The sequence below is a fragment of the Pinus tabuliformis genome, chromosome J (assembly GCF_031772625.1).
Source record: "Pinus tabuliformis cultivar Carrire ecotype Pingquan chromosome J, CPIR1, whole genome shotgun sequence".
Lineage (NCBI taxonomy): Eukaryota > Viridiplantae > Streptophyta > Pinopsida > Pinales > Pinaceae > Pinus > Pinus tabuliformis.
Window position 1 is genome coordinate 889,167,014 of NC_142295.1, and position 22,074 is coordinate 889,189,087.

Below are 22,074 nucleotides of genomic sequence, written 5' to 3' on the forward strand. Positions count from 1 at the left end.
AAAAAATTGGGACCACCCGAAATTTTGACGCTGACAAGTGAATGGTACCACCTTACTCAGCCCGTTGACTTGATTCTTATGGGCTAAGTCTCCTATAAGCATCCCAGGAGGGTTTCAGAATATATATATATATATATATATATATATATATATATATATATATATATATATATATATATATATATATATATATATATATATATACTCCTCGCTTAGGAATACTACAGTAGCCGATTCCTAGAAAAGTTAATTCTGCTCAATGTCCTGCGAGAATCACGCCCAGGTATAGGAGCCACACAAATAGTTAGATCTATCGGCAAAACCATGAACTGTAGAGTATGAGTAGGAATGTGGTAGTGATCGAACCCCTATTACTAGATCTGAATGATAGATCTGATTGTTGCGACTGCTACTGAACCCAAACTGCTAGATCTGAATGTCGAATTTGATAAATCTGATTAGCAGATTTGATAGATCTGAATGGTGGATCTGAGAGATCTGAATGGTGGAACTGACTATTGCGGCTACGATAGAACCAAACCTACCAGATCTGATCTGGCAAAGATGATGTGTGATTTAGAGAGAGACAAGGGAACTATGGTCTCAAGGAGTGTTAGGTGCTATAGATCGCAATATACATAAGGGTCCGACAGTAGTACTTAGCCCAATCTTTCAGGGCACTAACGAAGGCGGATCAACCGTACCCTTAGCCGTACAATCCGACTACCATATCGTACGCGCAAGTAATCTCCCCGAGTGCTATTCTCGGTGTACTATAGTAGCAAGATGGCCGATGGTTCATCTATGGCGAAGTTTCAAGAGAGCCTAGGGGGCTTCCAATATACCTAGAGGGTACTTGGAAGACAGTCCGTGCGCGGTTTTGTCTAATGTGCTACTACTTGAAGGGGTACCCATAGGGGTTACAAGGGAGTCCAACAAGCGTGACCACCTCTTATATTTCATGCGTGCACACCTCCCCAATTTTTTAGGTATATGCGCTCAACGATAGATCCCGTGGTTTAAAGACATCAGAACACGTCTCTAGGCAAAATAAAATCCTGCTAAAAATGGAGATCCCCCCAGCCCTAGGAAATGCTCTGATACCACTTTTTATGCTCTTGACCTGCGAGAAGATACCAAAATACCAAGTATGCGAAGAAATAGACCCAGAACACAGAACAATAAGAAACAACCGCATGTATTTTATTATCCAGAAAGGAAATCAATGTTCACTTGCCTCTTTGAGGGGGCAGCCTCCAATAGAGTTGGGCTCAATTACAAAATAAGACACGATGCTCCTCAAGGGGAGTCTCTATCCTTTATATAGGATTCATACATGCGATACCATGGGTCAGTGCCATGGTTCTTATTAATACCATCTATCTAATACCATGGCCCATTTGCAACTAACTCTGGTCCCTTCTTTAAATGCGGGTCAACCACTTACAATTATTAATATGGGCTTTATTGACTCTTTAACTAACTATAACTATGACTTGACCCTATTACATAAATAAGGGGGTTAGGGTTGGACCCTAACACCCAATGACCAATCAACTATGTTGACTCAGCTACATTACCGTCAACTTGTAGGAAAACTTTTGTATTTGACCCATACTCGTCTTGAACTTTCCTTTGATGTTGGCCTTATTGCTTAGTTTATACAAAAACCACATGAAAGTCATTGGAAAGCAGCTAAAAGAATAGCTGGTTATGTTCGAGGTACAGTTCAGTTTGGGATTCATTATATTGCAAAAGCATCTCCTCTATTGGTTGGTTCCACTAATTCTGATTGGGCTGGTGACCCTGATGATCGGAAGTCTACTGCACGTTATGTGTTCAGTCATGGTTCATGACCTATTACATGGGCTTGCAAGAAACAAAGTGCCATTTCTCTTTCTTCAGCAGAAGCAAAGTATCATGGTGTCATAGAAGCTAGTAAGGAAGCCATGTGGCTTCGTTGTGTCACATTTGTACATCCTTCAATCCTATCCCAAGTTATTCTTAAGGGGGGATGTTAGGATATTTCGACACATAGGAAATAGTTAAGTATAACTTGGTTTAGTATAGAGTTAGGTATAGTGTGTTTCTTTACTATGTACTTTTGTAACTTACAATTCGATGGTCACGATATGTAGTGATCCGATGGTTCATTCTCTCCTCAGTATTATCGACACTTGATCCATGGTTTAATACAAGGTTGTATAAGTTTAACAACTTTGGGTCATCAAATCTTCCCTTGGTATTTGTTGATCATAATGATGAAGTGAGAAAACTTTGGCATGAGCGATTTGGTCACTTAAACTATCACTCCCTTCAGAATCTATGTAAAGAAAATATGGTGACAGGTCTTCCAATGGTATCTTGCAAAAATTATGTTTGTTTTGGATGTGTACTCGGAAAACATAATCGGGATAGTTTTGAAAAATGTGCCTCTTGGCATGCCTGAGCCCCTTTATGACTTGTGCATAGTGATTTATGTGGTCCAGTTCTAGTTGTTTCATTCTCTAGCTACAAGTATTTCTTAAATTTCATTGATGATTTCTCCAGACGCACTTGGGTACACTTATTTAAACTCAAGAGTGAATTATTTAACATGTTCTTGGCCTTTAAGGCCTTTGTTGAAAAACAATCTGGACATCAAATTCTTAAGCTAAGATCTGAAAATGGTGGAGAATATGTTAACAAAAAATTCATTAGCGTTTGCACTGAGAATGGAATTCAAGTGCAACATATTGTTCCATATACTCCACAACAAAATGGTGTAGCTGAAAGGAATAATCACACCTTAAAGGAAATTGCTAATTGTATGCTTCAATCTAAAGGACTTAGTCTTAATTTTTGGGCAAAAGCAATTAACTATGCAAATTACATAATAAATCACACTCCTACTAAGGTTTTAAAGAATATCACTCCATAAGAAGCATGGAGCTCAATTAAAGTAGATGTAAGTCACTTTCATGTTCTTGGAAGTGAAGCATGGGCCCATATTCCAGATGAGAAACATAAAGCTTTAAAACCTAAGAGTGAAAAATGTATTTTTGTTGGATATTCTGAAGATGTCAAAGGATACAGAGTTATTCCACTTCAGTCCAAAAATGTTATCATTAGAAGAGATGTAAATTTTGCTGAAAATATATCGGCCTACAATCCTAGTTCAGTGGATGTGCCACCTCTCTCTATCCCTTCTACTTCTGAAAATATTTCTTCCTCAGATGATGACAGCAAGGATGAAAATCCTCCCCCACCTTCTCAAGATCCTCCTTCAGCTCCTCAGCTTCCAAAATGGGTCTGTGCTACTCTGGATGCAACAGGTGCTCTTGTCGGTGATCCTACAGATCAACGTCATACACGTTCTCAGTTCTATAGAGCCTCTTCTTTACTGGCTCAAGCTTCAACGAATTATTATCCTGACTCCTTTGCAAAAGCTTTAGGCCATCCAAATTGGGACGCAACTATGAATGAAGAATATCATTTATTATTGGCAAATGATACATGGGATCTTGTTCCTCTTCCAAACGGACGAAAACTTGTTAGATGCAAATGGGTTTATAGAACCAAGTATGGCCTAGATGGAAAAGTTGATAAACATAGAGCTCGTCTTGTTGCGAAGGGATTTTCACAAGTTGAAGGCATTGACCATAATGAAACCTTCTCTCGTGTTGCCAAAATGAACTCTATCTGCCTTGTTCTTTCCCTTGCTAACTCTTTCAAATGGAAAGTCCATCAGATGGATGTTAAATCTGGCTTCTTGCATGGAGACTTGCATGAAGAAATCTATATGGAACAACCTACTGGCTTTATACAAATAGACTCCAACCTTGTATGTCGGCTTAAGAAATCCCTTTATGGTCTCAAGAAAGCCCCTCGAGCTTGGTATGCCAAAATGGATAGCTTTCTTTTAGAAATTGGATTTTCTAGGTGTCATTCTGACAATATTATCTACACCAAGAAAGTGGGCAAGTCTCTTATCATTCTTGTTCTTTATGTTGATGATCTTATCCTTACTGGTAGTGATCCCAACCTTATAAACCATGTGAAATCGAGTCTTAAAAAGAAGTTTGAAATGACAGACTTAGGACGCTTGCATTATTTTCTTGGTCTTCCGGCCTTGCAATCCAAGGAAGGTATTTCCCTTTCCCAGTCCATGTATGCCTGTGATCTTCTACGCCCAATTCACATGGAAGAATATAAGCCAACCCCTTCTCCCTTTCAGTCTGGAGCCAACATCTTAGTCGCTTGTACTTCCCCTGAAGTTGATGCTACCTTATACTATCAACTTGTAGGAAAACTTTTGTATTTGACCCATACTCCTCCTGACATTTCCTTTGATGTTTTCCTTATTGATCAATTTATGCAAAAAACCACATGAAAGTCATTGGAAAGCAGCTAAAAGAATAATTCGTTATGTTTGAGGCACAGTTCAATTTAAGATTCATTACAGTGCAAAAGCATCTCCTCTATTGGTTTATTTCACTGATTCCAATTGGGTTGGTGACCCTGATGATCAGAAGTCTACTGCAGATTATGTGTTCACTCTTGGTTCAAGATATATTACATGGGCTTGGAAGAAACAAAGTTCCATTTCTCTTTCTTTAGCAGAAGCATAGTACCGTGGTGTCGTAGAAGCTAGTAAGGAAGCCTTGTGGCTTCGTTAGATCCTGTCAGAGTTTGGCTTTGAGTAGTAGCATCCGACTACACTTTCGTGTGATAATCAAAGTTCCATTCAACTATGCAAAGATCCAATCCAACATCAGCGCAAAAAACACATTGAACTGTACATGCACTTCATCAGAAAGCTCATTCATGACCATGTTATTGAAGTGCAATATTGTTCAATAGATGATCAAGTTGTAGACATCTTTAAAAAGGCTCTCACAGAGGTGAAGTTTACTAAACTTCGATTTATGGTTGGAGTTCAGGAAGTTGTCACTAAGGGGGATAGGTTCTAATGCCTCCTTCCTTCTCCTATTGTGTCATATTTGTACATCCTTCAATCCTATCCCAATTTGTTCTTAAGGGGGGATGTTAGGATATTATAACATAGGAAATAGTTAAGTATAACTTGGTCTAGCGTAGAGTTAGGTAAAGTGTGTTTCTTTATTATGTAATTTTGTAACTTACAATCCGATGGTCACAATATGTAGTGACCCGATAGTTCATCCTCTCCTCGGTATTACCGACACTTGATCCGTGTCTTAACACCTGATTGGTCTATGATCTCTATTTAAAGAGCATGGGGGGTCATTTTTAGGGTAACCGTTCATGAGAGAAGCTTATGTAAATTTTCATTCTTTTATCAATAAATTGCCTAAAGTGGCCGCGTTGGCTCAGGCCATGAACTATTTCCCTCTTTGAGGGTTTTAACAACGTCAACTATACTGGTGTATTGATCTGTGATCTGTTTGTGAGCGGTGTCCTTCTGTGTTCTGTCTGAGGAACTTACCCTGTAAATTCCTACATGTTTGGATTGCCTCTATGCACTAGTGGTTTCCACTGGGCCTTCTGTGGACTCCGCCATATTCTTTGGCAATGATGTGGAGTTGCACTATAATTTTAATGTAGAATTACATATAGTCTGTCACATAATCTTTGAATATTCCATTTGTAAAGTTTTTCAACATTAAAATTCCACCATGAACATTCTTCATCCATTTGATTCAAATTTAATATGTACTCATAAACATTATAATCATTCCCACCTATGCACTTAGGTTTGAATAATAATATTTCCAACTTCAAACTTTGTATTATGGTTAGCGCTCACCTTGCCTTAGCTCCATATGTTTTTTCCATTTTACTAATGCCCCTTATTTTAAAACAACATAATACTATGGCCATCATAGGATTAGGGTAAACGAAACTTAATGTAATGTTTTGACATCATTAACATAATCTGACCCTTATAACTTGTGCCAAATATAAATGTGCCAAAACGATTAATCAACATTTGTTTCTTACCATCATTATTTTGAAGGAACCTGGAGATGAAGTTTGTGCCTTATTGAACTACAACAAGTCACATGGTCAGGAAGTCCCTCTATGATACCTCGACTTCGACGGATGCTTTCTCCATCATTGGAAGACCAAACAGAAATAAGGAGACATCGCCGGAATTAGTGTGTTGAATCCTTTGTTCTGGCACTAATTTCATAATCACTTGAGACAATCAAACTTTGCACAAGTCGAGAACAAGTTTGCCACATAGGACCATCTTGGTCATCAACACATGGTAAAATTTTGACTTGATTTACAAAATCCATTCTGGATCACACCTCCCATCAGAAAGAAATTTTGGACCTCCAAAAGTTTTATTACAAACATGAACTTGATTACAAACATGAGTTAATGTAAAAACCATCTAAACTCTAGTTACAACTTTGACTAGGCCTACTATCAACAATTTACAAACTCATAGTTTATACATTTGGCACATAATCTGCCCAGTTCAAATCTGGATACTTGCATTCCTCAGCTCCAGGTGCTTTTAATATTTTGATGTTGATGTTGTCTCTCGGGGTAGTATTAGACATTTTCTCATTGAATGCCTTTTCAGCATGCAATGTCGACAAACTTGTTCTCCACAGTTTGTGCTAGCTGCCTTTTTATTGGACTTTCCCGTACTTTGTCTGGATGTTGTAGAGTCCTTATCTTACTGCAGTAAAATATTCCTTGGGCACTTCTTTACTTGCAGTGTTGCGTCATCTGTATGTGGTTTAATACTTACTACACCCACCTTTTTTTTGAACGCTTTATGCTTCCAGCATTCTTCTACACAGTGTGCGTGAGTCCCGCAAAAGGTACATGGATATATCCTTTTAATGATGTTCAACATGAAGTTTTGGTCTAACGAATTACCTTCCCAATCACTGTCTGAGTGATATGTCAATTTACCTCTGCGGTCTTTTAGCTTTTGTGGCAACAATTCAAGATGTAGAGACCAACATCGATCTGCAATGTGACCATTCTTCCCACAGTAGTCACATATCGATTGGTCGAACCCTAAACCTTCATAATTTGGCCTCTCCTGTACTGAAATTGGCTGAAGCCTGCCCTGGTCTTGGATGCCAAGACCTTGTCCTTCCTGGTAACCCATCTTCTCCATGAGCTTCTGTTGACGGTGTTGGACTGGCCAACATCAGGGGACCTCCCTAGTATGAAGTCCCAACTAGACCTCACACCGATTGGTGTCGGAGTCCCATCCAGTACGATGGCCCAATTGCCATTATCTTAAATATCTGTCTCAACTCTTGCTTGTCAGCATAGGAGAGTGGTTTGCTTTGTCTTCAAGAAGTGAGGTTCGCATGCCTGGTGAGTGTAAGTGTCACTTGTGTCAATGGTTATTTTTCTGTTGAGGAAGAGGGTGAGAGTGAGTTCTAGGTCGATTGGAAGCAGTCCCAACATTGTTAGGAACAAAAAACACAAAAGGAAATGCACAACTTCCAGAGGAGCAGTCCACAAGGTGCGACAGTCACAACATACAAGGTAATATAACACGCATAACACTCAATGGATCAGTCCAAACTCGAGCAATGGTTGTTATAGCAAGCTTCATGTGAAAGTTTTGTCTCATATTCGAGAGAGAAGTCTACACAAGAGAGACAACGTTAACAAAATATACAACACATTTCCATTAATAGATTATGCATTACAACAAATGAAATAGTTTAGATGTAGAACACAGGTTAAAGCAACATGCATTACAAATGTTAGAGATTAGCTTTACAATAGATACAATACATGTGTGAAAACATGTTGGCCTGTTAACAGGATTCTGAATTAAGCAAAAGTTCTAAGACACATTGTTACACCATAAATCACTAACCCTGAGTGTGGAGTGTTGGAGGCACTACTTAATTGTCAAGGAAATGATTATAGACTCTCTTGGCTATGTGGGGGGATCTGAGGTGAAAAGTCCTTTGCATGTACAAATGAGGGGGTATTTATAGCCAAGGGTGAAACTGACTCTTGTGGCTATTCGACTACCCTCATGACCATTTGGGTTCCATGACTTTTTGACTTACATGACTCTTTGTTCAACAAGTGGGTCTCTTGGACATCCACGTTACATCACATTGATTGACAACATAGCCCATAGTGGAGATGTGGGTGACATGACTTGACATGATAGTGTTGGTACATTCATGTTGTTGTTGGAGTGCATGTCGAGTTACAATGTTGTTGCGTGATGCATGTCTTCATGGTGTATCATAGCTTCACCTCCATATGGCGAAGTGCATGGAGTCTTCGATGGTCCTTGGTTCACTTGATGAAGCTTTATCATGTTGTTCCTTGCTTGCATGTTGGACGGCTTGACAAGCTCATCTATTCGTGAAGGTGCATGTTCGTCACGTTCATATTCTTCGCATGCTTCATTTGTTTGTCTGTTGGTGAACCTATCCTTCTGCATGTGCTCCCTTTGTTCATCCAATTCATCATCTTGCCATGTTTTTTGGTGTACCTATACCTATAGTCAATCATGATGAGATGACATCAAATCCAAAACCTCCTAGTCTACCATGGCACATGATCATTTCGGATGAAGATGACCAAGAGAGGCGGCGAGGTTGTGAAGCAGGATGATGGCTTTTGGTGCTGCTGTTGAAAATTACGTAAGAGTCACTGAGTGATGGAGACGGGAAGTCTGAGTCAATAATGACTGCCTGCGAGGTTTGGCTCGGTTGAGAGGCAAAATTGCGCAAATTTTGGGAGGGACAGTGTGGGCTACAGGAAGGCAAGCTATGCATGCTTTGCACATTTTTCAGAACGAATGGGAAGCAAGGGTTGGACAGCCAGACTTTTTCAATTTTCTAGAGGAATGGGCCAGGCATCATGATGGGTCAACAAGAAGAAATTGCATAGTTTTTGGGAGGAACTTCCTGGGAGACTGGCAGCCAAAACTGCACAATTCCCAGAGGGAACTATCAGTTGGATGTTAGGGTCACTCGCAGCCAAGACTACACAATTCCAAGAGGGAACTCGCAGTTTGCTACTGGGGTCATTGGCATCCAAAAATGTGCAATTCCTAGAGCTAGCAGTTGGCTGCTCAGCCACTGGGAGCAGAAACTGCACAATTCTTGGAGGGAAACTAGGAGTCTACCGCTAGGAGCTGCTGGCGGTGAAATTGCACTGAAGCTGGGAAGCCAACCTGCTGATCATCTCTGTGAAATTTCTGAGCTGAGCAGAGTACTAGACAACAGAAGGCCTGCTCATGAAAATTGCGCAATTTCTTGGATGAGCAGCTGGTTGACTGTTCGGATGACTGACTCGGAAAACTGCGTAATTTTCTGAAGGAGACAGGGACGGGCACTTAGTGTCTGTCCGACCTGTCTGCGCAATTTCCTCAGTCATTTGAGCAAGTGAGGTCAGTGGCCTCTGCATAATTTTTTAGGGGAGTCAGTCCTGGGGTGACTACCGGGTCCGACTGTCTGGGTGGTCAACATGGAAGTTGATTTAATTGCTTGTGGGCAGTGCAACTTGTAAAGACTAGCTTGGTGCTTTTGTGCTGTTCTAGTAGATAGTTGATCGAGTCGATGGCAGGGTGATGGTTCGGCTGTCAGAGGGGAGTCTGGTCATCAGGACCTCAACAAAAATTACTGAGTGTGTGAACGATCGAAAGATGCATAGGTTATCATGCAAACACACACTGACATGACTCAATGACGAAACGACTCAAACCATCCAGGCACACATGTTCAACATGACTGACCGACAGTGCAAGTGACCAGCGCGACACTCTTTAGTGACCGTTCATTGATCGAGATGACGCTTGCGCAATAGTGAACATGACTCTATGTGTGAGCGCGACAAATGATTTCATAGCAAACACAACAAGCACATACGAAGCGAAGACTTCGAGCATAACCACAACATGGTCGCAAGCATGACTTAGACACCAACATCGAGAAACTTGAATGAAATGAACAAGCAAGGTGGATGCAAGGAATCACACGAGCTCATGGAGTGAACCCATGTGTGTGCAACCATCAAGTGAAACTCTCAAGGGAGGCTCCAAAATTGGTGCAAGCCAAAATTTTGGAGGGTGGTTGTAGTTGCTACAACACTTGGTGAAACACTGGTAGAACTCTAGCTTCTTTGTTTTGCTTCATTGTTATCACAGGTTCTTGGTCTTTCGGGGAGTATTGAATCATTGTGCAGGTTACGTCAGCTTCCCCACTTACCCCATGGACATACATGCTTCACCCTTTAACTTAGTCAAACATAATCAAAATTTTAGCTTAGATCTCAGTGTTTCGAATCCAGGAAGGGTCGTTTAGCTCGCAAGTTGAAGATTTTCAGAGTATAAGTTTTCATCTCTAGTGTTTCTCCACTGCCAGTAGGCCTAGAGAGTACCTTGGAGGAGTCACCTAGGAACACACGCATTGCTCCAATGCTAGCAAGCCTGGTCAACACCCTAGTGGAGTTGCATGCTTCACCTATTTGCATAGGAATCCTTTCTCTTCCTTCGCCTTTGTATTCTTCAAGAGGAATGTGTATAGACACTTATTTATTTTTTGGGTGGAAGAGGTATCCCAACTTATTGAGAGAAGAAGAGGTTTTTTCTTCAGAGAAGTATGTAAGACCTGTGACATAGGTTTTCTCATTTGGATTTTCGCCTTCTCCGTTTCTATTAGTTGGATGAGCTTGAAGACATAGACCATAAGGCTGAGTATAGGCATGGGGATTCCTAGTGCTAACACCAGTTCACTGTTGGACTGAAACTTCCCTTGTAGATGATTTGTATTTTTCATCAGGACTTCATTGGACAAAGGTTACAACCAAGCACATAGAAGCTGGACACAAGACCGGCCAAGTGCTGCACTGTCACGAGTTATCCTCAAATTTCAGCCACATACTCTATTCAAAAGCTAGAACGTAGTAGTTGGCAGCACTTATTTCCGGAAACAAAAATAGTAATATACCAAGAATACAAAACAATGTAAACAAAAATAGTAATGAAATTAAACAAAGTGAAAACAACAAAAAGAAAGCAAAGAAACCAAGTAAACAATCATGCAAACCAGAAAGAAAAGACAAGCGAAAAAACAAACACTACTCCTAATCCTAAGCTAACCGTGCATGGGCCATCTCACATGAGGTGATACTTCAAATGTAGCCATTGGCGCATTGGTTGACCCATGTTGGTGAAGGCATTGGTTCGCGATAAGATAACTATGCGAACCAGAAAACAAGAAAGATATAATAGGGAAGACAAACACACTCCGAGTTTACGAGCGACCACAAAACAAAGATGAGTGAATGTGCATGACATGCACTCTGTGGAGCTTCCATGGTGTTGTGCTACACTACATGTAGATGTTGACTGTGTGTAGTCTCTTCACTATGACATGGAAGCAAACATGAGAAAGGTAGGCCACTTATTTTGTGCATGTGTGCTTGCTGGGTAAGATTCCTCCAACTCATGAGCGATGGGATTGTGTAGCTTGAGTGGATGAAATGAAATCTAGGTTTTTGGTTGATCTTCAATGCAAAGCAGAGAATGATGAGGAGCCTTGACTGTTTCAGCAATTGCTTGACAAGAAGTGAAGCCAACATTAGGATAGCAAGGGCTTGACATAACCATCAGCTCGAGCTGAAGCGCCTCGACAGTCTACGGGGTTTCGACTTCATTGACAGATACGTCCTCGTAGACCAGTGTCCTGGATAGATTTACAACGTTTGAATCAACATTGTGATCGGATGAGGAAGTGGATAGATCCCAACAATGAAGATTAGAAAATTGAATATGTTTGTTGGCATCCTCATGGTTCGATGAATTAGGGAGAGTGGTAGATGAGAAGCAAATATGTTCACCCTCTGTGTTTTCAAGAAAGATAAATGGAATATTGAACGAATTTTCTAAGGAATATGTTTCCTCTCCGCACTGTAAAGACAGACTGACATCCAAGGTGTCCTGTGAATGATCTGAAGTAGAAACATCTAGAAGCTGGTTTTCACAAGGGAAATCAATAGTGGCAGAATCACAAGGGATGTCAGTATGAAGCAAATGAAGCGCGACTAGAAGGGATTCATCCTTCACCGTGGGCTCTTCTTTTGATTTCCGCACACACTCATCATGAATGATGGTGCAAGTTGGCTGCATAACACCAACTCCATCAACATCTTGATCCTTGTTCTCAACAGGTGAGGAGTTCAAAATGGGAGAACACAAGGCAGTACAATTCATAGGATTAACAGAACGCAAGGAAGGAGGTTGACGGAAAGAGTCCATGTGAAAACCAATAGTCTTGCAAGCCAAATCTACGGAAATCTCAAGAGCATGTGGGGTGGGAGAGTGTGACAGTTCAACAAAGGCATGTGCATGAGAGTTGTTTGATGAGGTGAAGGTGGAAAGTCACTTATGACAGTGATTGTTCTTGCCTGTGATTGAAGCTCCATCACAGAAGCATGTTAAGAGGGGTGTGGATATGTCAAGAACATACTCAAATCTTCCATAAAGAAATTCCCATTCAATTTCATCTTCAGGGAATCAGTATGCAAGATTACAAAAGTGTGTGTAAAACTGATTTACAAATTCATCATGTGCTTTTCATAATTTCATAATTTCTTAATCAAGTGCTTTCCAGTTAAAGTGATTAAAAGCACGGTCTATCTCTGCGACCAGATGAGAAAGAGAATGAATAGATTTTTCCAGCAGCGTGGCACACCAATGCATGGACTGTCCTCAAAGCGTGTAGACGAACAACATGTAGCTCATGCATTCTTCAAAGAATCCATGTCTTTTGCATGAGCCTACAAAGCCGACTACGTGCCTAACCAAGGATATGTAGCCTCCACCATCAAATGTTTTATGATACAAGTTATCCAAGAACTTTTCGAGATGATGAAATCGTTTCCATAAGACATACACTCTGGAAGAGCAACTCGGTAGTTAGTCATGATAGATATGGAGAGATTCAAAACATATGTGAGGACTCAACTTGTCATCTGGCCCTCCTTCTAGTGCCTAAATTTTCATGGTGTTGGACCTGCCAATATCAGGGGATCTCCCCAATATGAAGTCCAAACTAGACCTAACACCATTTGGTGTAGGAGTCCCATCTGGTATGATGGCCTAGTTTCCATTATCTTAAATATTTGCCTCAACTCTTACTTTTTAGCACACGACAGTGGTTTTCTTTGTCTTCGAGAAGTGAGGTGAGTGTAAATGTCACTTGTGTCAATGGTTCTTTCATTGTCGAGGGAGAGGGTGAGAGTGAGTTCCAGGTTGATGGGGAGCAGTCCCAACACTGTTAGGAACACACAACACAATAGGATATGCACAACTTCTGGAGTAGTCCACAAGGATGTGACAGTCACAACATACAAGGTAAGATAACACGTACAACACTCAATGGATCAGTCCAAATGAGTGCAGTGGTTGTTACAACAAACTTCATGTGAAAGGTTTGTCTGATGTCTAGGAGAGCAGTCTATACAGAGGACACAACATTAACAGCATATACAACACATTTCCATTAATAGATTATGCATTACAATAAATGAAATAGTTCATATGTAGAACACAAGTTAAGGCAATATGAATTACAAGTGTTGAAGATCAATCTTTTAACATATACAATACATGTGTGAAAACGTGCTGGCCTATTAGCAGGATTCTGAATTAAGCGAAAGTTCCAACACGCATTGTTACACCATACATCACTAACCCCAAGCGCGGGGTGTTGGAGCCACTAGTTACTCCTAAAAGAAAAGATTACAGACTCTCTTGGCTATGTGGGAGGAGCTGAGGTGAAAATTCCTTTGCATGTACAAATGGGGGGGTATTTATAGCCAAGGGTGAAACTGACACTTGTGGTTGTTCGACTACCCTCATGACTATTTGGCTTCCATCACTTTTTGACTTACATGACTCATTTTTCAACAAGTGGGTCTCTTCGACTTCCACGTTACATCATATTGATTAACAACATAGACCATAGTGGAGATGTGGGCGACATGACTCGACATGACTTGACATGACAGTGTTGTTACATTTGTGCTACTATTGGAGTGCATGTCGAGCTATAGTGCTGCTGGGTGATGGATGTCTTCATCGTGTATCATAGCTTCACCTCCACATGGCGAAGTGTACAGAGTCTTCTATGGTCCATGGTTTGCTTGATTAAGCTTTAGAATTTTGTTCCTTTCTTGCATGCTGGAAGGCTTGATAGGCTCATCTCTTCGCGAAGGTGCATGTTCATCGTGTTCGTCTGCTTCGCGTGCTTCATTTGTTCATCCGTTGGTGAACCTGTCCTTATTCGTGTGCTCCCTTCATTCATCCCATTCATCATCTTTCCATGTTTTTTGGTGTACCTATACCTGCAGTCACTCATGAGGAAATGGCCTCAAATCCAAAACCTCCTAGTCTACCATGGCACATGATCATTTCATATTCTGGTCAATGGGAGAGGCAGCAAGGTTGTGAAGCGGGATGATGGCTTTGGGCACTGCTTATGAAATCTGTGCAAGATTCACTGAGTGATGGAGACGGGCAATCTAAGTCAAGAGTGACAGCCTACGAGGTCTGGCTCGGCTGGGAGGCAAAATTGCACAAATTTTGGGAGGGATAGTCTGGGCTGTAGGAAGGAAAGGTAGGCATTCTCTACGCATTTTTTGGAACGAAAGGGCAGTGGGGGCTAGACAACCAGCTTTGTACAATTTTCCATAGGAATGGGTCGGGCAGCATGAAGGGTCAGCAGGCATAAATTATGCAGTTTTTGGGAGGAACTGCTCGGGAGACTGACAACCAAAACTGCGTAATTCCCAGAGGGAACTGGCAGTTGGATGTTGGGGTCACTGATAGCCAAAATTACACAATTCCCTTAGGTAATTGGCAGTTGGCTGTTGGGGTCACTGGCATCCAAAAGTAGGTAATTCCTAGAGGGAACTGGTAGTTGGCTGCTCAGTCATTGGCAGCAAAAACTGCACAATTCTTGGAGGGAACTAGCAGTCTACTGCTAGGAGAAAACCGTGAAATTTCTTGGATGAGCAGTCGGTTGACTGTCCAGATGAATGACTGGGAAAACTGTGCAATTTTTTGAAGGAGACAGGGATGGGAACTTGGTGTCTGTCTGACCTGTTTGCACAATTTTCTTAGTCAGTTGAGTGAGTGAGGTCAGTGGCCTCTGTGCAATTTTTGAATGGAGTCAGTCCTGGGGGTGACTCTCAAGTCCGACTTTCTGGGTGGTCAACATGGAAGTTTATTGAACTGCTTGCAGGCAACGCAACTTGAAAAGACTAGCTTGGTGCTTCTTTGCTATTTTGGTTAACATTTGATGGCGGGGTGATGGTCTAACTATTATAGGGGAGTATGGTCATGAGGACTTTAGCAAAAATGACTAAGTGTGTGAATGATCGAAAGATGCATAGGTGATCATGCAAACACACACTCACATGACTGGACGATGAAATGACTCAAACCATCCAACCACACATGTTCAACATGACTGATCGATGGGGAAAGTGACAAGAACAAAACTTGTGATTGACCATTCATTGATTGAGAAGACGCTTGTGCAATAGTGAACGTGACTCTATGTGTGAGTGTGACAGATGCTTTCATAGCGAACACAATAAGCACATATGAAGAGAATACTTTCAGCATAACCAGAACATGGTTGCAAGCATGACTTAGACACCAACATCCAGAAACTTGAATGAAATGAACAAACAAGGCAGATGCGAGGACTAACACGTGTTCATAGAGCAAACCCGCATATGTGAAGTCATCAAGTGAAACTCTCAAGGGAGGCTCTGAAATTGGTGCAGGCCAAAATCTTGGAGGGTGTTTGTAGCTGCTACAACAAATTTTTATCCATTCCTTTTGTATGCTTTTCAAATGCCCCAATTTCCTGCTCACTTGAAGACTCGTTCTTCTCCAAATCTTTTCTTGGTGAGGCTAGTGCAAAAGAAGTTTCCTTGGAAGGTGAGGAAAAGCTTCTGATAGCTTCTTCAACGAATGATTTTTCAAGTCGTGGATAATGATGAACTGTCTTCATCATCGAGATAAAGAGGTGAGACCTCCTTTGTTCTTTCAGTGGATGAACTATGAACTGATCGACTGTTTATCCTTCGAATCTTTTTCAATGCTTCAATATCTGTCTCGAGTTTCTTCTTTTCCTCCTCCAGATATTTCACAATCCGCCACAAATCATCATTCTTCAAAGCTTCAATTTTTGTCTGGAGTTTCTACTTGTCTTCCTCCATAGATTCTATCATCCAACCCAAAGCATCGCTCTCCCACTTGATCTGCTTGGAACTCTTTTCCATTCTTGCACTGGATGAGAACCTACTCTGATACCAAAATATGATCTGAAATTGCAGAAAATTAGATCATACTTTCTCTCCTTGGCAAATATGATTAAATGATTCTTCATGCAACTTTGTTAATTAGTTGTTCATTACAAATGACTTCACCACATATGAAATTAACTATAGAGAACTTTAAATAAAAGTTACACAAATTAACAAGATAAAGAACACCGATGTTGATGACAGATTTCACCCCTCCTGGGCTACGTCTCTGGGCCCTGTGCAAAAGGCTAGGTCATTTCTATTTCAGTGGAAAAATAGGTACATGACAATTTCTTACGCAGTTGCAACTATTTCCTCAAATTGGAAATGCTCTAGTGTAGAGAGCAATTGCAACTTTACATAGACTTTCTTCAAGTGACTTAGTAAAATTCAACAAAATAAAAGTCTTAGAATGCAGAATCGGACCTCTACTGAAAACAAGCAAACATCAATAGTAACGAGAATACAAATCAAGCCTCTCTCAACTTGACATAGGAGTCAGATTTTCTCTGTACCAAAATCGAGAATTTGTCTGCTTCATTCACTAAAAGGAGATTGTCAGTGTCTCCGGAGCGCCTTGAAACCCCTATTTAGGCTTTTGAACAACTCCATTTGGTTTCAGTATGACCTCGAGAAGCCCAAAATTGGCTAGCTCACGACTTCAAGCTTCTTGATGCCTTAATCTGATGCAATGGTTCTCTACCTTTTGCACTCCAATCTGAACTTCAACCCTTGAAATCAAATTGAGTCTACTGCACTCTCTGCTCTTCTAACACAAGGTTGCAAAAAGTGCTCTCACACTGAAAATGTGATCTCAACTTCACAAATGTGAACCCTTGGATTTGTCTTCTACAAATCTCTGCTTCCTCCCCTAGCTTCCCTGCATTTTCATTAAGAGAAAGGACCCTCTCAGTGTCTCTGGAGCACCTAGAAACCCTTGTCCAGGCTTTTGAATCACTCCATTTTGTTTCCGTATGACTCTGGAAAGCCCAAAAATGGTTGGCTTATGACTTCAAGCTTCTCGATGCCTTGATCTTATGCAATGGTTCTCTACCTTCTGCACTCCAATCTGAGCTTCAACTCTTTAAATTGAATTGAGTCTACTGCACTCTCTACTCTTCTAACACAACGTTGCAAAAATTCCTCTCACACTGAAAATGTGATCTCTACTTCACAAATGTCAACCATTGGATTTGTCTTCTACAAATCTCTGCTTCCTTTTTAGCTTCCATGCATTCGCCTCCTTTTATATGAAAATCCAAAGATAAATTTGGAGTTTGTTTTAAAACAAATTCTTTGGTGGCCAAATGAGAAATCTCGGTGCAATGATATATATTTAAATATAGTTCACCAAACTCTATTAAACCTTAAATATCACCAGTGCTATCCATAAAAATTGCAAGCTTAATATATTACATAACCTCTGACAGACTTTGGATTTGTTTTATTGTCTGTTGCTTTGATACCATTGTTGCATTCACACATAACCCAAAGTCATTAAACTCCAATTGTTTTGACTGGATTTCCAACTTTGAAGTTTATCCAGGGTTTAACATATCCACAAACACCTTCTGGACTCTAATTGCAGTTGGAACCGATGCTGGATTTAGCATTGTGCTAACTTGCGCTTGCCAAATTTTGTGTTTTGTCATCGCATATGCCACCGTGCCACCTTGGCTCTATCAAAATCTCTTATTTCATGACCCATGGCACTCTGCCAAATACCTTCGGAAGTTGTGACGTTATTGAGCTGGACCCTTAATGGCACATCGAACCCATGCTATGTGAGCGGACCTGCTCCCCCGATGGTCACTCAACTGTGCTGACTTGGCTATGTTTGGATTGTCTCCATGCACCGGTGGTTTCCACTGGGCCTTTTGTGGACTCCACAATATTCTTTGGCAATGATGTGGAGTTGCACTATAATTTTAATGTAGCATTACATATAGTCTGTCACGTAAACTTTGAATATGTCATTTGTATTTTTTTCAACATTAAAATTCCACCATGAACATTCTTCATCCATTTTATTTGGATTTAATATGTTCTCATAAACATTATAATCATTCTCGCCATTTCACTTAGGTTAATATAATAATATTTCCAACTTCAAACTTTGTAGTATGGTTAGCGCTCACCTTGCCTTAGCTCCATATGTTTTGGCATTTTACTAATGCCCCTTATTTTAAAACAACATAATACTATGACCATCATAGCATTAGGGTAAATGAAACTTAACGTAATGTTTTGACATCATTAACATAATTTGACCCTTATAACTTGTTCCAAATATAAATTTTCCAAAACCATTAATCAACATTTGCTTCTTACCATCATTCTTTTCGAGCAACCTGGAGATGAATTTTGTGCCTTATTGAATTCCAACAAGTCACATGGCCAGCAAGGCCCTCTATGATACCTCAACTTCATTGGATGCTTTCTCCATAATTGGGAGACCAAACATAAATCTGGAGATATCGCTGGAATCACTACGTCGAATTCTTTGTTTTGGCACTAATTTTGTAATCACTTGAGACAATCAGACTCTTCACAAGTTGAGAACAACTTTGCCACATAGGACCATCTTGGTCATCAACACATGGTAAAATTATGACTTGACTTACAAAATCCATTCTAGATCATTCTTTTTTTTCATATTTTTTATTTCTTTTATTTTTCACATATATATTTTTTCTTTTGAATACCCTTTCTTTTCTTCTTCTTTTCCTTTTCTTTTTCTTTTTACTATTTTTCTTTCTTGGAAATAATTTGAAGAATGAAACATTATTTATAATATCTCATATAACAATTAATAGATAATCATCGATTGATCCTATAATTTATAGGACCCTAACAATTGCTCCAATGGGGATGAAATCCTCCTTGTGAGGTGTGAAGAACATTGTATAACAATAGTCTTTATCCATTGCACAAGTTGTCCTTATTCTATATTTGAACTGATTTAACTGTCGTTATTCTTAAATGTGGGTGAAAAATCACCAAAATTTTAGGGCCTTCTCTTTGGGCTTCAATTCCTGATGTTATCCACCCTCTCTCTTCTAGTAAAATAGAATAATGGTATTTACAATTATTCTAAATGAAAACTGGTCTATTCTTGAGGAAACTAGTGTTTGAGAATTCTGTCATTGATAGGTCCCCCTAACAGTCCTTTTCCAGTCAAGTCTTTCAGCAAAAATGCATTTTTTCCTATGAAAGTCGCAATTTTGTAGGGCCCTTTCCACAGACTATCAAATTTACCATGCTTACCTTTGTCTTCATTCCTTGAGTCCCATTTTAATGCAAGATCATCTATTTGGAATTCATCCACTTTTGTCCTTTTTTCATGGATCTTCTTAATTTTATCCTAAATGAGTTGAGTTTTGTTGTAGACCTCATCCCTGGACTACTGCAACTCTATGGTCTAATTGATCCTTCTTTGTAAATCATTTGTTTTCACTTGTGATTCTTGCAATAATTTTAGCACAGGAATTCCCATGGAAGTAGGAAAAACAAAATCTACTCCATATACTAATTGGAAAGGAGACATTCAAATGGACATTTTTGTGCTAATTATGTCAGCCCACAGAGCATTAACCAATTTCTTGTGTGAGGATTTTTTATTTTTCCTTCAATAGTTTCTTAATAATATTGAATAAACTATTATTAGAAGACTCAACTAAGCCATTCCCTTGTGGATTATAGGCAGTAAAGTGTCCTAATTCTATATTATACTTATGGAAAAAATCAATCATTCTCTTTTATTTGAACACAACAACATTATAAGTGATTATCTTATGTGGACATCCAAACGTAGACAAAATATTACCTTCTAAAAATGCAATGATTACTGTGTATGTTTCTTGTCTGGCTGTAATAGCCTCAATCCACTTGGTAAACTAGTCAGTGGCTGTCAAGATCCATCTATGTTGACCTGGAGAGCTTGGATGGATTTCCCAATGAAATCTAGACCCCATTGTTGAAAGGGAACCTTAACTGAAATGAGTTTCAAAGGTAGAGGCAAAAGCTTTCTCTTGCCTTCAAAGATTTTTCATTGGTGGCACGTGGTAACTTTCTTATGCACATTTGCAAACAAGGCAGGCCACTAAAAATGAGCCCTCGAGATTTTATTCATTGTTGTCTTCCAGTGTAAATGTCCTCCACAATCTCCTTGATGAAATTCTTCCATGACCCTGTCAGCTTCATCCTTCAACGAACAATTTAGAAAAATACCTCCAACATCTTTCCAATATAAAATCTGATCTGAAATGTAGAATTTCATAGCCTTCAACTTAATAAGCCTATTTTTTTTCTTTGTTAAACCAGGAGGAGCTTGTAAATTTTCTAATACAAATATAATATTAGCATAGCAAGGAGAGGTAGCAAAGGCTTATGATACCCATGGAGTCCCCAACTCTTCCTATTCATCAAGTGCATCTATAAAATTAATATCTAGTACATGAAAATTGGACTCATCCATTAGCTTAGCTAATCCATGACCTCTGATGAGATTGGTAGGTCTTATCTCAATGTCATATTCTAGGATAACTATAATCCATTTTCCTCTTCTCCCATTGGGGTCAGTTTGTGTAAGGATATATTTTAGCACAACACTTGGAACAAATGCAATGATATGGGAATGCAGTATGTAAACTCTAAATCATTTCAGTGCCTTCACTAAAGAAAAGGTCTGTTTCTCCATGATATTGCACTTTAATGGGGCATCTCTTTAATCTTTGCTAAAGAAAGCTATAGGTTGTTCATGTCCTTCACTATTTTTCTGTAACAAGACAACTACAATAGGATGTTCAAATGCAAAATAAAAAATCATGAAATCCTTTGTAAAGTTAGGGCTAATTCGAACAAGAGCAGTGGTTAAAGCTAACTTTGCTTCATTAAAAGTTTTCTTGGCTTCAACATTCCATTTCATTTCAATATTTTTCTTTCGATTTTTTGTAATTCATCTTAAGATCTCTACTAGATTTGGAATAAATCTTCTAAGGAAATTTATCCTACCGAAAAAATACTGAACTTCTTTCTTGTTCCTCGGAGGGTCAATTTTCATTATGGCTTCAAATCTGGTGGGGTTTATTTTGATACCTTTTTTCAAATAATGTGACCCAATAGTTTTCCTTCCTCTAAACCAAAAAGTGTTTTCTTGGGGTTCAATGATATACCATATTTTCTACATTTTTCAAAAACCTTTCTCAAATGTAAAAGGTGCTCTTCATCTGTTTTAAAAAACACAGTAATATCATCCAGGTAAATGATAATGAACCTATATTTCTCATTAAAAAAAATGCAATTTCCATTGATTAATGAAAAGTAGCTCCTGCATTCATAAGGAAAACTGTCATTTTTATATACATAAAAGTCCTCCAAGGTGTAGTAAAAGTTGTTTTGTGTTGATCGTCGTATAGTGAGAGTGATTTTAATATTTCTATTCAATCAGTTCATTATGAGATTTTGAAAAAAAATGAATTATTAAATAGGAAGGTTACATTAGAATTTTATTAATTAAAAAATAATTTGATTAATTAAATTTTTAAATTTGTATGAATGAAATTTTCAATTTGAAGTACAAAATGATAAATAATTTGATTAATTAAACATTTGAATTTTTATGAATGAAATTTTGAATTTGAATTACGAAATGATATTAAAAAGAGAATTATTAAAAAAATTAATAAGACTTAAAATAATAATTTATTTTTAGGTATAAATAATTTTATAAGGAAAAAAAAATATTTTCATTTTTTTTATGTGAATAACCATGTTAAT